This window comes from Heterodontus francisci, chromosome 39 (genome assembly GCF_036365525.1).
Source record: "Heterodontus francisci isolate sHetFra1 chromosome 39, sHetFra1.hap1, whole genome shotgun sequence".
NCBI lineage: Eukaryota > Metazoa > Chordata > Chondrichthyes > Heterodontiformes > Heterodontidae > Heterodontus > Heterodontus francisci.
Window position 1 is genome coordinate 39602895 of NC_090409.1, and position 13801 is coordinate 39616695.

Genomic DNA, 13801 nt, shown 5'->3' on the forward strand with positions numbered 1-13801 from the left:
GTGAGGAACCCGGTAAAAGGTGAGGAACCTGGTAACAGGTGAGGAACCCGGTAACAGGTGAGGAGCCCGGTAACAGGTGAGGAGCCCGGTAACAGGTGAGGAACCCGGTAACAGGTGTGAGGAACCCGGTAACAGGTGAGGAACCCGGTAACAGGTGAGGAGCCCGGTAACAGGTGAGGAACCCAGTAACAGGTGAGGAGCCCGGTAACAGGTGAGGAACCCGGTAACAGGTGAGGAACCCAGTAAAAGGTGAGGAGCCCGGTAACAGGTGAGGAGCCCGGTAACAGGTGAGGAGCCCGGTAACAGGTGAGGAACCCAGTAACAGGTGAGGAGCCCGGTAACAGGTGAGGAGCCCGGTAACAGGTGAGGAACACGGTAACAGGTGAGGAACCCGGTAAAAGGTGAGGAACCCGGTAACAGGTGAGGAACCCGGTAACAGGTGAGGAACCCGGTAAAAGGTGAGGAACCCGGTAACAGGTGAGGAGCCCGGTAACAGGTGAGGAACCCGGTAACAGGTGTGGAACCCGGTAACAGGTGAGGAACCCGGTAACAGGTGAGGAACCCGGTAACAGGTGAGGAACCCAGTAACAGGTGAGGAGCCCGGTAACAGGTGAGGAACCCGGTAACAGGTGTGGAACCCGGTAACAGGTGAGGAGCCCGGTAACAGGTGAGGAACCCAGTAACAGGTGAGGAGCCCGGTAACAGGTGAGGAGCCCGGTAACAGGTGAGGAGCCCGGTAACAGGTGAGGAACCCGGTAACAGGTGTGAGGAACCCGGTAACAGGTGAGGAACCCGGTAAAAGGTGAGGAACCCGGAAACAGGTGAGGAATCCGGTAACATGTGAGGAACCCGGTAACAGGTGTGAGGAGCCTGGTAACAGGTGAGGAACGTGGTAACAGGTGAGGAGCCCGGTAACAGGTGAGGAACCCGGTAACAGGTGTGGAACCCGGTAACAGGTGAGGAGCCCGGTAACAGGTGAGGAACCCAGTAACAGGTGAGGAGCCCGGTAACAGGTGAGGAGCCCGGTAACAGGTGAGGAACCCGGTAACAGGTGTGAGGAACCCGGTAACAGGTGAGGAACCCGGTAAAAGGTGAGGAACCCGGAAACAGGTGAGGAATCCGGTAACATGTGAGGAACCCGGTAACAGGTGTGAGGAGCCTGGTAACAGGTGAGGAACGTGGTAACAGGTGAGGAACCCGGTAACAGGTGAGGAACCCGGTAACAGGTGTGAGGCACCCGGTAACAGGCAAGGAACCCGGTAACAGGTGAGGAACCCGGTAACAGGCGAGGAACCCGGTAACAGGTGAGGAACCCGGTAACAGGTGTGAGGCACCCGGTAACAGGCAAGGAACCCGGTAACAGGTGAGGAACCCGGTAAAAGGTGAGGAACCCGGTAACAGGTGAGGAACCCGGTAACAGGTGAGGTACCCGGTAACAGGTGAGGTACCCGGTAACAGGTGAGGAACCCGGTAACAGGTGAAGAACCCGGTAACAGGTGAGGAACCCAGTAAAAGGTGAGGAACCCGGTAACAGGTGAGGAACCCGGTAACAGGTGAGGTACCCGGTAACAGGTGAGGTACCCGGTAACAGGTGAGGAACCCGGTAACAGGCGAGGAACCCGGTAACAGGTGAGGAACCCGGTAACAGGTGTGAGGCACCCGGTAACAGGCAAGGAACCCGGTAACAGGTGAGGAACCCGGTAACAGGTGAGGAACCCGGTAACAGGTGTGAGGAACCCGGTAACAGGTGAGGAACCCGGTAACAGGTGTGAGGAACCCGGTAACAGGTGAGGAACCCGGTAACAGGTGTGAGGAACCCGGTAACAGGTGTGAGGAACCCGGTAACAGGTGAGGAACCCGGTAACAGGTGTGAGGAACCCGGTAACAGGTGAGGAACACAGAGGTGTTAGCAATTTTGGAAAGTGTGAAAATAGATAAGTCCCCTGGGCCAGATGGGATTTATCCTAGCATTCTCTGGGAAGCCAGGGAGGAGATTGCAGAGCCATTGTTGTTGATCTTTATGTCGTCATTGTCGACAGGAGTAGTGCTGGAAGACTGGAGGATAGCAAATGTTGTCCCCTTGTTCAAGAAGGGGAGTAGAGACAGCCCTGGTAATTATAGACCTGTGAGCCTTACTTCGGTTGTGCATAAAATGTTGGAAAAGGTGAAAAGAGATAGGATTTATAATCATCTTGAAAAGAATAAGTTCATTTGCGATAGTCAGCACGGTTTTGTGAAAGGTAGGTCGTGCCTCACAAACCTTATTGAGTTTTTCGAGAAGGTGACCAAACAGGTGGATGAGGGTAAAGCCGTGGATGTGGTGTATATGGATTTCAGTAAGGCGTTTGGATCAGAAATTGCCTAGCTGAAAGAAGACAGAGGGTGGTGGTTGATGGCAAATGTTCATCCTGGAGTTTAGTTACTAGTGGTGTACTGCAAGGTTCTGTTTTGGGGCCATTGCTGTTTGTCATTTTTATAAATGACCTGGATGAGGGTGTAGAAGGGTGGGTTAGTAAATTTGCGGATGACACGAAGGTCGGTGGAGTTGTGGATAGTGTCGAAGGGTGTTGTAGGGTACAGAGGGACATAGATAGGCTGCAGAGCTGGGCTGAGAGATGGCAAATGGAGTTTAATGTGGAGAAGTGTGAGGTGATTCACTTTGGAAGGAGTAACAGCAATGCAGAGTACTGGGCTAATGGGAAGATTCTTGGTAGTGTAGATGAGTAGAGAGATCTTGGAGTCCAGCTACATAAATCCCTGAAAGTTGCTATCCAGGTTAATAGGGCTGTTAAGAAGGCATATAGTGTGTTAGGTTTTATTAGTAGGGGGATCGAGTTTCGGAGCCACGAGGTCATGATGCAGCTGTACAAAACTCTGGTGAGGCCGCACCTTGAGTATTGCGTGCAGTTCTGGTCACCGCATTATAGGAAGGATGTGGAAGCTTTGGAAAGGGTGCAGAGGAGATTTACTAGGATGTTGCCTGGTATGGAGGGAAGGTCTTACGAGGAAAGGCTGAGGGACTTGGGGTTGTTTTCGTTAGAGAGAAGGAGGAGGAGAGGTGACTTAATAGAGACAGACAAGATAATCAGAGGGTTAGATAGGGTGGATAGTGAGAGTCTTTTTCCTCGGATGGTGATGGCAAACACGAGGGGACATAGCTTTAAGTTGAGGGGTGAAAGATATAGGACAGATGTCAGAGGTAGTTTCTTTACGCAGAGAGTAGTAGGGGCGTGGAACGCCCTGCCTGCAACAGTAGTAGACTCGCCAACTTTAAGGGCATTTAAGTGGTCATTGGATAGACATATGGATGAAAATGGAATAGTGTAGGTCAGATGGTTTCACAGGTCGGCGCAACATCGAGGGCCGAAGGGCCTGTACTGCGCTGTAATGTTCTAATTCTAAAAAACAGGTGTGAGGAACCCGGTAACAGGTGTGAGGAACCTGGTAACAGGTGAGGAACCCGGTAACAGGTGTGAGGAACCCGGTAACAGGTGAAGAACCCGGTAACAGGTGAGGAACCCAGTAAAAGGTGAGGAACCCGGTAACAGGTGAGGAACCCGGTAACAGGTGAGGAACCCGGTAACAGGTGTGAGGAACCCATTAACAGGTGAGGAACCCGGTAACAGGTGTGAGGAACCCGGTAACAGGTGAGGAACCCGGTAACAGGTGAGGAACCCAGCAAGGTTCTTTCACCATTGAATTCAATCTATGCAGAGTTCTGCCTGGCAAATGACCATCTTGACTACCTGACCTATTGTTATTCTTTTGCCCCACCCCCGCTTTATTTGTTTAAAACCTATTACATTTCTAATCTTTTCCAGTTCTGATGAAAGGTCACTGACCTGAAAGGTTAACTCTATTTCTCTCTTTACAGCTGCTGCCAGACCTGCTGAGTATTTCCAGCATTTTTTATTTGTTATTTAAGTAGCAGCTGCATTTTCCTGATAACCTGCTCCCTGTGCACAAGGCTCCGCCCCGGGTAAAATCCGGTCGCTGGCGTAAAACGCGCGGTATCCTGTCTGTCGCCCATTGTACTCTCCGCCCGATTTTCCGCTCCATTGACCTCAACAGAACTGAATAGCAGGTGGAGCACATGTCATTGGTCACTGCAATAGCGCAGACTTTACCCTGGGGACTGAGATGGTTTTGTACTCATGTCTGTCAAAAATCTGGAAAATTAGCCAAGTGTTATAACCAATGGAGATTTTTGTTAGATAAGGGGATTAGAGAGTCGGAAACAAGGCAGGAAATTCAGTTAACCTGCAGATCAGCTGTGAGAGAATCGAATGGTGGAACAGGCTGAAGGGGCTGAATGGCCTCCTCCTGTTCCTGTGTTCCTTCCTATTCCAGAGAAAGAACTCATTTTTCCTTGGGTGATTTTGTTGTCAATGATATTTTTATTTTCGGTAACTATGCCACTGTTTAAAATTGTTGAAATTGTCACATGGATGAAATGGGCAGACACATGGCAGATGTAATTGAATGCAGAGAGGTGTGTGATCTTGCAGAAGGAGGAGAGGATGTACAAACTAAATGGTAGAATTTTAAATTGTGTATAGGAACAGAGAGAGAGTTGGAGGAAAAATTCCTTGAAGGTCTAGTTGATGCAGCTGTTAGTCAGCATAGAGATGGTGATCTTTATAAATAGAGACATCTAGTACCAAAACAGACCTTTATAAATCACTGGTTAGGCCTCAGCTGGAGTATTGTGTCCATTTTTGGGTTGCAGACTTTCGGATGGTTGTTAAGGCCTTGGAGTGGGTTTAGTGCAGATTTACTAGTTGGTACCAGGGATCGAGTGATTTCTGTTATGTGGGTAGACTGGAGAACCTGTAATAGATCTCGTTAGAAAACAACCAAGTTTAAGAGGAGATTTAATCGAGGCGTTCAAACTCATGAGGGGGTTTTGAGGGGGTAAATGAGGAGAAACTGTTCCCAGTGGTAGGAGGGTCAGTAACCAGAGGGACACAGATTGAGGATAATCGGTAAAAGAACCAGAGGGGGAGATGAGGAGAATTTTTTTGACACAGTCAGTTGTTGTGATCTGGAACGCGCTGCCTGAAAGGGCGGTGGAAGCAGATTCAATAGTAACTTTCAAAAGGGGAATTGGAGAAATACTGGAAGGGGGAAGATTTGCAGGAGGATGGGGAAAAGAGCAGGGCACTGGGACTCTTCAAAGAGCTAGTAAAGGCACGATGAGCCGAATGGCCTCCTTCTGTGCTGAATGATTTGATCGCTTCTAGCTCTTTGATATTGTGAAATACCTGTCCATCACATTTCTCTATTCGGTGCTTGGACATTTTCGCTGCCAGGCAATATTTATACCTGGTTATTGGCGACATCAGTGAGTCACAAATGAGCCTTGGCAGTGCAGAGAGATGGTGGAGACCGCCACCTATTTAATATTGACATTTTACCACCATATTCAGAGCAGTTTGGGAGGAACCGGGACCTCTGGATTGGTCAACACAGGAGACGCCCCTTCCAGTTTCAACCTTGAAGGAAGGAGGTAGAAGTATCATTTTTTCAAAAAAACTACGTCACGTACAAAATCATGTGAGAATTTACCAGAGAGAAGAGCAATACATGTGGAAGATATCCACACCAATAAACTCCTGTTAAATATCAGCAAACTGGCCTTCATTCCTGATCAGAACAGGAGCAAGTGGAACTTCAGAGCAAATAGTTCCTGCAAAGCTGATCCAATTCTGCTCCATTTGACAAGTGCTACCAGCTCCTTTGCAAATTTCAGACAGGAAGCAAAGAAAAATGTGCTTCAATCGATGGAGGGAGATGTTTGTTCTTTTTGTTTAACCTGCTCTGAGGTTGTGTTTCTAATCAGAGTGCGCTTCCACCCCAGCACTGATACAATGACATTTGCAATCATCTAAACCGGTGGGTCATGTACAGCAAACAGCATCTTTGAAGAACATAGACAACTGCCCAGAGACTGGTGGCTCCAGAGAGGACACTACAGGGCACAAGGCCCCCAGGAGAGACAGCATGAGCCGAGCCTTCTCAACACGCAATTCCAAAGGTGTTAAGACATTGACTGCCTTCCGGCAATGATGTTCACCTTGTGGCTGAGTTACTGAACTTCCTCATTCCTCTCCGGCAAAGCTGAGATTCAGCTTGAATTGCTTGTGTCTTTCCTTGTTATTTCAGCAGATTCTCTGCTTCCTTTGTTCACCACGAACTGAAACGACAGCAACTGGGATCTTACCCAGCAAGCAGAAAATAAAGGCCAGTCTCCTGAAAGCAAAGAGTTGAGTTATTCCAGTAGTTAGTGTTTGGTGAGAAAGAGGACATCTGCCCTCATATATTCTGCTCATTTTATTTTGGACATGGGCTGACCTCCATTGTTTGACAGACAGTGAATCATTTTCTAGGGAAGGGACATTACAGCGAGTCGAACCCATAACTGTGACAAAACACTTTAACAAGCAGGCAGACATGTTGTCCCGTATAGATACAAACACAGTTTTAAATTGAGGAGCAATGAATTAGAAGGATTTTACTGGATTTTATTGGAAGGTTGGGAGCAGTTTGCGATTTTGTGAATAGCGACTTATAAAATCTTCGTGATTGAAGATTTGATGAACATTGAGGTAATGATATTATCTCTGCCCCCATTAACTGTTTGTTCCTCCTTATGTCCTCACACTTTCGGCTGTGGGAAACCCTCTTTGTCCTTTCAGTCCCACAGTTGGAATACACCCTCTTCCTGTCTCTGAATCTTTCTGATAATCTTATATCTTATTTGCTTGGAAGTTATGTAACAGACCCCTCTCTGTGATTGGTGTATCGGTTGTTTCACCTGCTCTGTCTTTCTCTATTTTTCTTTCCAAATTTAATCAAACGCCTAACTTTCACTCCTCTGTTCTGATGACCATTGCACACTGGAAAGGTTTTAATCCAGTCTGCCGCCCTTTGCAGATGTTGAGCGGGTCCTGGTTCCCCGCGTGACTGTGCATTTATGGTTAAAGTATCTCTTGTTCCTTAAGTCTTTGAAATCGATCGGAGAACCGGTTAGTCGCAATTGTCCGACTTCTAGTGGGCGATGGTTTCAAACATAAACTCCAGAAATGGGCAGAATGGAGAAAAGTAAAGATGTAACTCTCCAATTTACAGCCGCTGCAATTGTATTTCCAAACTGAATGGTTCTCCCAGTCTTTATCTATCTATCGAACACACTGCAGTGAGGGGTGAGTTTTATCGACATTGCACAGAATTACAGCATTTTATTCTGCTTTTTCCTACTTGGTAAATCTACATGAAGCAACGTTTAGCCGGGAGTTGTAGCCTGGTTCGGAAAACACACTGGAATATCCAAATTCCAACTGCATTGGTTATTTCACAGACATGTGATATAAGTTCTGGTTTTGTGTAGCAGGTCACTAACAGTTTTGAACTACAAGTTACTCTCCATTCAGTTTTCATTTAGTTAGATCAAGCTCGGACATAAAAAAGCATTTTCATTTCGGGATCCATGAGACGTCCTGTGGATGTAATTCCCTCCTGTTACTGAGGGGTTATTTCAACCTGACATTTAATAAATCTGGGAACAGACCTGGAGCCTGTTCCATGCTGGAAATGTCACTGTGCTAGCTTCTCCTGACAAACCGCTCTCCATGTAGAAATGGAACGGCACAGCCCGGCTATTTACCCATTTGGGGGTGACTCGCTTTTTCTCTCTGAAAGGGAAGAGAAAGTACTTGTCACACCTGAAAAAGTCCAGCTCTTTCGGAAGGAAGCACTTTCTCCAAAGTGCCACTGACAATGGTTTGGATTTTAACTGCATGTATTGCTGTACACTCTGGGAGGTTTGTCAGCATGTCACATGGTTTTGTATTTGAGCTGCTTTTGAAAAAGTGCTTCGACTCTCTGATATTATACTTGGAAATATGAGACTTTGTTTTTATTCGTTCATGGGATGTGAGCGTCGCTGGCAAGGCCAGTATTTATTGTTCATCCTAAAAATAATAATAGGGGCCCTTTAAGGCTCAAACGTTTGACAAATTGGACTTTTTGTCGCTGTATTTATGGTTGGATTTGAGAATCTGTGTGCGCTGTTCATTCTGTTGGTCCTGGAAACATGCAAAGCAAACATGATCCACTGTGCACGGTTAAGTGAAGGCCCTTATTTTCAAGAGGATTATAGAGTACTCCAGCATTGTTATCACATTGTACAGTTAAATTAATCTTCTTTAATCCTGAATCAACATTATACATTGGGAGCTGAATTAATGTCGATCTAAACCCCCCACCATCTATTGAAGAGGTAACCCTTGTCATGATTGTATGTGTGAGCTGGAGTATTAGAGACTATACGGTACTTGGAAGGGAAACTGAAAGTAGGTTTGTATTTTGGGGAAAATACCTGACCTGAGGGCTGTTGTAAAGTCAGATAGGCATATGTTGCAGTAGTAAATATAAATCTTTAATAAAGCTTGTTAAACCTTTGTTGCAGTTAAATCTGTGACTTCAAGTGTGATTCTTTGAACCTGAGATGTGACAATGCTCAGGAAAGTTTAACTACAATGTGCCTCCACCTGGTGACGAAATGGTGGAAGTGCTAAACTCCTGTCCCATCGCCACAATCGATGTTGTTTTAAGTCAAAATCCTTTCTCCCATCGCTTACAATACTGAAAACCTTTGCACTTGCTCAGTCTGCTGCAGTTCAGCCAAATCCCATTGTATTTACAGAACCTGTCTGTGATTGAGAAGTGAATGTCTGTGCAGCAAGTCTGTGAACGAGAGAAAGATTAATTAAATGAGTGAAGTACAAGACAAAAAATTCATTCATTGTTGGCTGTGGGCTCGATGCAGAACAAAGGATTCCAAAGAGTCTGTAGAGTGGGTTTGCAATGAAATATATACTTAAATGTGTAGCGTCAGGAATGAGATGTAGTTTACAATTAGTGTGGAAAGTCTCCTCTGTTATGTAACTTATCCCCACAGGCAAATGATAGAATTTTAGAACAAATAAGGAAATCCCTCAGTCTAGCATTTCTATATCCGCTCTGAGGAAGAGCGACCCAATCAATCCCGCTCCCTTGCCTGCTCCCCATTCACTCCCATGTTTTTCCCTTTTCAAATGCATATCCAATTCCCGTCTGAAATATAACAGGGAATCAGCCTCCACCGCCCATTCAGATGGTGAATTCCAGATCATAACAATTCTCTGTGTAACAGATAATGAGAGAGAGCAGAGGAGAGAGAGAGAGAATACCAGAGCAGGAGAGAGAAATGGATGGAGCAACAGAGAAATAGATATGGAGAGAAAGCAACAGAGAGGGAGAGTTGGAGATTGGAACTGAGAGTGGTATTGTCACTGGACTAGTAACCCAGAGACCCAGGATATTGCTCTGGGGACATGGGTTTGAATCCCACCACAGCAGAAGGTGGAATTCGAATTCAATTAATAAATCTGGAATTAATAGCTAGTCTAATAACAGCCATGTAACCATGTCAATTGTTGTAAAAACCCATCTGGTTAACTAATGTTCTGTAGGGAAGGAAATCTGCCATCCTTACCTGGTCTGGCCGACATGACACATGTGGTTGACCCTTAATTGGCCTAGCAAGCTACTCAGTTGCATCAAACTGCTACAAAGTCAATAAGGAATTAAACTGGACGGACCACCCGGCATCGACCTAGGCATCAGAAATTACAACAGCAAACCCAGCCCTCTCGACCTCGCAAAGTCCCCCTTACTAACATCTGGGGGCTTGTGCCAAAGTTGGGAGAGCTGTCCCACAGACTAGTCAAGCAGCAGCCTTACATAGTCATACTCACTGAATGATACCTCTCAGACAATATCTCAGACACTGCCATCACCATCCCCGGGTATGTCCTGTCCCACCAGCAGGACAGACCCACCAGAGGTGGGGACACAATGGTATACTGTAGGGAGGGTGGTGCCCTGGGAGACCTCAACATCGATTCCGAACTCCATGAAGTCTCATGGCATCAGGTCAAATATGGGCAAGGTAACCTCCTACTGATTATCACGTAGTGCCATCCCTCATCTGATGAGTCAGTACTCCATGGTGTACACCACTTGGAGGAAGCACTGAGGGTGGGGAATGTACTCTGAGTGGGGGACTTCAATGTCCATCACTAAGAGTGGCTCAGGAGCGCCAATACTGACTGAGCTGGCCGAGTCCTCAAGGACATAGATGCTGGACTGAGTATGTGGCAGGTGGTGAGGGAACCAATAAGAGGGAAAAACATACTTGACCTCGTCCTCACCAATTTACCTGTTGCTGATGCATCTGTCCATGACAGTATTGGTAGGAGTGACCACCGCACAGTCCTGGTGGAGATGAAATCCCACCTTCACACTGAGGATACCCACCATCGTGCTAAATGGGATAGATTTCGAGCAGATCCAGCAATGTAAAACTGGGCATCCACGAGGTGCTGTGAGCCATCATCAGCAGCAGAATTGTACTCGACCACAATCTGTAACCTCATGGCCCGGCAAATCCCCCCACTCTACCATTACCATCAAGCTGGGGAACCAACCCTGGTTCAATGAAGAGTGCAGGAGACCATGCCAGGAGCAGCAACAGGCATACCTCAAAATGAGGTGTCAGCCTGGTGAAGCTACAACACAGGACAAGACCACCTTCTTAAGGGCAATTAGATATGGGAAATAGATGCTGGCGGAGACAGCGACACCCACATCCCATGACGAATAAAAAAACCTATCCACCCATTCCACCAACTTGTCAATGTCCTCTTGCAGTTCTACACTCTCCTCCTCACAGTTCACAATGCTTGCAAGTTCCATATCATCTGCAAACATTGAAATTCTGCCCTGTACACCAAGGCCCAGGTCATTAATATATATCAGGAAAAGCAAGGGTCCCAACATTGATCCCTGGGGAACCCCACTACAAACCTTCCTCCAGCCCAAAAAAACATCCATTAACCACTACTCTTTGTTCCCTGTCACTCAGCCGATTCCGTATCCATGTTGCTACTGTCCCTATTATTCCATGAACTATAACTTTGTGCATAATGTCTGTTGTGTGGCACTGTATCAAACACCTTTTGAAAGTCCAGGTATTGCACTGATCTCATCAACCCTCTCTGTTATCTCCTCAAAAAAGCCCAGCAAGTTAGTTAAACATGATTTTCCCTGAAGAAATACATGCAATAAAAGTGACCATGAAGCTGTTGGATTGTTGTAAAACCCAACTAGTTCACTAATGTCCCTCGAGGGAAGGAAAGCTGCCGTCCTTACCCGGTCTGGTCTTTATGTGACTCCAGTCCCACATTAACCTGGGCGACTTTTAACTGCCCTCTTACCTGCTCGGCCACTTCAATCAGTTTGTATCAAACCACGAGAAAGAAAAAGAATAAAACCTACCTGAAATGTTTCAAACCACCTCTTGTATTGAAGGGGTTCAGTCAGATCAACCCAGAGTCTGGCTCCTGTATTAAAGGGATTCGGTCAGATCAACCCAGAGTCTGGTTCCTGTATTAAAGTGGTTCAGTCAGATCAACCCAGAGTCTGGTTCCTGTATTAAAGGGGTTCAGCCAGTAGATGGCCCCACTGTCTAGTTCAACCGGCCAATAGAAACTGAGCAACAGCGCCAAGAGGGCGGCATTCCAGAGACACCTTGAAGCAACTTTGAAAACAAGCCTTGCATTTAAATAGCACCTTCCAGCATCTCAGGCGTTCCCAAAGTGCTTCATAGCCGATGAAGTACTGCCTATTTTTGAAGCAGTCACTGTTGTAATGTAGAAAACGTGGCAGCCAAATTTGTGGACAGCAAGATCCCACAAACATCAATGTGATACTGACCAGGTCATCTGGAATACTGTGGGGGAGCGGGAGCACAGGGGCAGTATCAAGGGAGTGCTGTGTTGTCGGAAGGGCAGTACTGAGGGAGTACTACACGATTGGAGGCACAGTGCGAAGGGAGTGCCACACTGTCAGAGGTGCTGTCATTTGGATGAGTCATTAAACTGAGGGCTCCATCTGCCCACTCAAATGGATGTAAAAGAGTTCTCCGCAGATGCTGCCAGGACTGCTGAGTGTTTCCAGCACTTTTTGGTTTTATTATTATTTATCTCATTGATATTTGTGGGATCTTGCTCTGTGTAAATTGTCAAGAAAGATGCTGTATAAATGCAGGTCTTTCTTTAATGTAGGAACAGTCTTGAAGTAATAGAAAAAACTGAAAAACTGGAATTTCCCTTTCGGAGATACATTGAACTGTTGGTTGGGGCTCTCTCCTCGTGTTGCTCTGATTTGGAACATGTTTGACTGTCCGTGTGGCCTCAAGACACACGACTTTTAATGGAATCCATACTTCAGGATAAACTAGATCTTCCTCATTGTTGTGAGTGAGTTTACTTCAGTACCCAGGACACATTGATCACTCCATTTAGTTGCTGTTGTCCTTGTTTCAGTATCTGAGACACATTGAATGTCCTCATGGCTGTGGCTTTCTCACCTCGATTATAATCCCCAATTATTTGATAAAACTGAATGACTTGCTTGGCCTTTTCAGAGGGCAGTTAAGAGTTAACCACATTGCTGTGGGTCTGGAGTTACTTGTAGACCAGACCAGGTAAGGACGGCAGATTTTCCTTCCCTAACTAATCATTTACCTGTTTATCTAATGACTGCCTCTGGACTTCAGCTCTCTGGTCTCACTGTCTCCTGCTCCCACTCTCGGATCACTCCTTGTCTTGTGAAAGACCAGAACAGCACCTCTTCCCTCCCTGCGCCGAATTCCCTCACTCACCAAATTGTCCGAGTGAAGTACTCTGTTGCAGCAGTACGCCATCGTGCTGGCCTCCATGCTGCTCACTTGGTGTGTAAGTAAAAACCAATTCCAAAGACCTGAATCAGGCCCTGCTGACTGGGTAAGCAGTTCTAACTCGTCACCTCATTAACTAACCGTGTAGCGACATGAGGGGAGGGCGGATCTTTTTTGGGCAGCGAGTGTTTGGGATGTGGAATGCGCTGCCTGAGAGTGTGGTGGAGGCACATTCAATGGTGGCTTTCAAAAGGGAATTGGATAATGATGTGGAGTAAAGTTGTGCCAGGGCTAGGGGAGGTAAAGGCGGGGGGCAGTGGGACTAGCTGAGTTGCTCTGACAGAGAGCCAGCACAGACAGGACGGGCCGAATGGCCTCCTCCTCTGCTCTCACCATTCTCTCATTCCATTCACTTCAACCCCTTCTCCCTCCAAGGGCTTCTCCTGGCGCCAGTGTGTCAGGCTCACACTGCCGAGTGTGTGTGTGTAAGCTTCACACTACTGCTCCTGTGTGTCTGCATAGATTGCAGATAGAATTCACACAGTCTCTGCATTAGAAATAGAAAAGCTCAGCAATCTCACACAATATCAGCTGAGTCCACATTGCCTCACAGCTGATTCTTATTTCTAATCTTTACAGTGGCGAGTGTCTGACATTAAACTGAAATATCCCACAGCCTCTCTTCATATCTATCTCTTCAATTCAATCATTATGGATCTGACTGCTGTCATATATAATGTTTTATACACTTCCTACATTTCCTGTTCCTGATCTCTGTCTCTCCTGTTGAAATCTTGGCGCCTCTCTCGGGGAAGGAGCTGGGCTGTGATGCCTCCCACAGTCAAATAGCCTGTCTACATCCAGTGTGACACCAGAAAGCGCCTGGAGACCGCAGAACCGTCTGGAACGAAGGTCTTGGCCATAAACGAGTTTGTTTTGGTGTGTAATGTTTATTGGACAACATATTTAAAATTTGTACAACAAAGGGATTTGGGGGAAGTGGTTCCTGAAGATCAG

General features: G+C 46.6%; 1 protein-coding gene across 1 annotated transcript in view; it reads right to left on the reverse strand.

Moving 5' to 3' along the window:
* Positions 1-13801, reverse strand: part of LOC137352768 (V-set domain-containing T-cell activation inhibitor 1-like) — a 51228-nt gene that overhangs the window by 28213 nt on the left and 9214 nt on the right. The window lies entirely within an intron of this gene.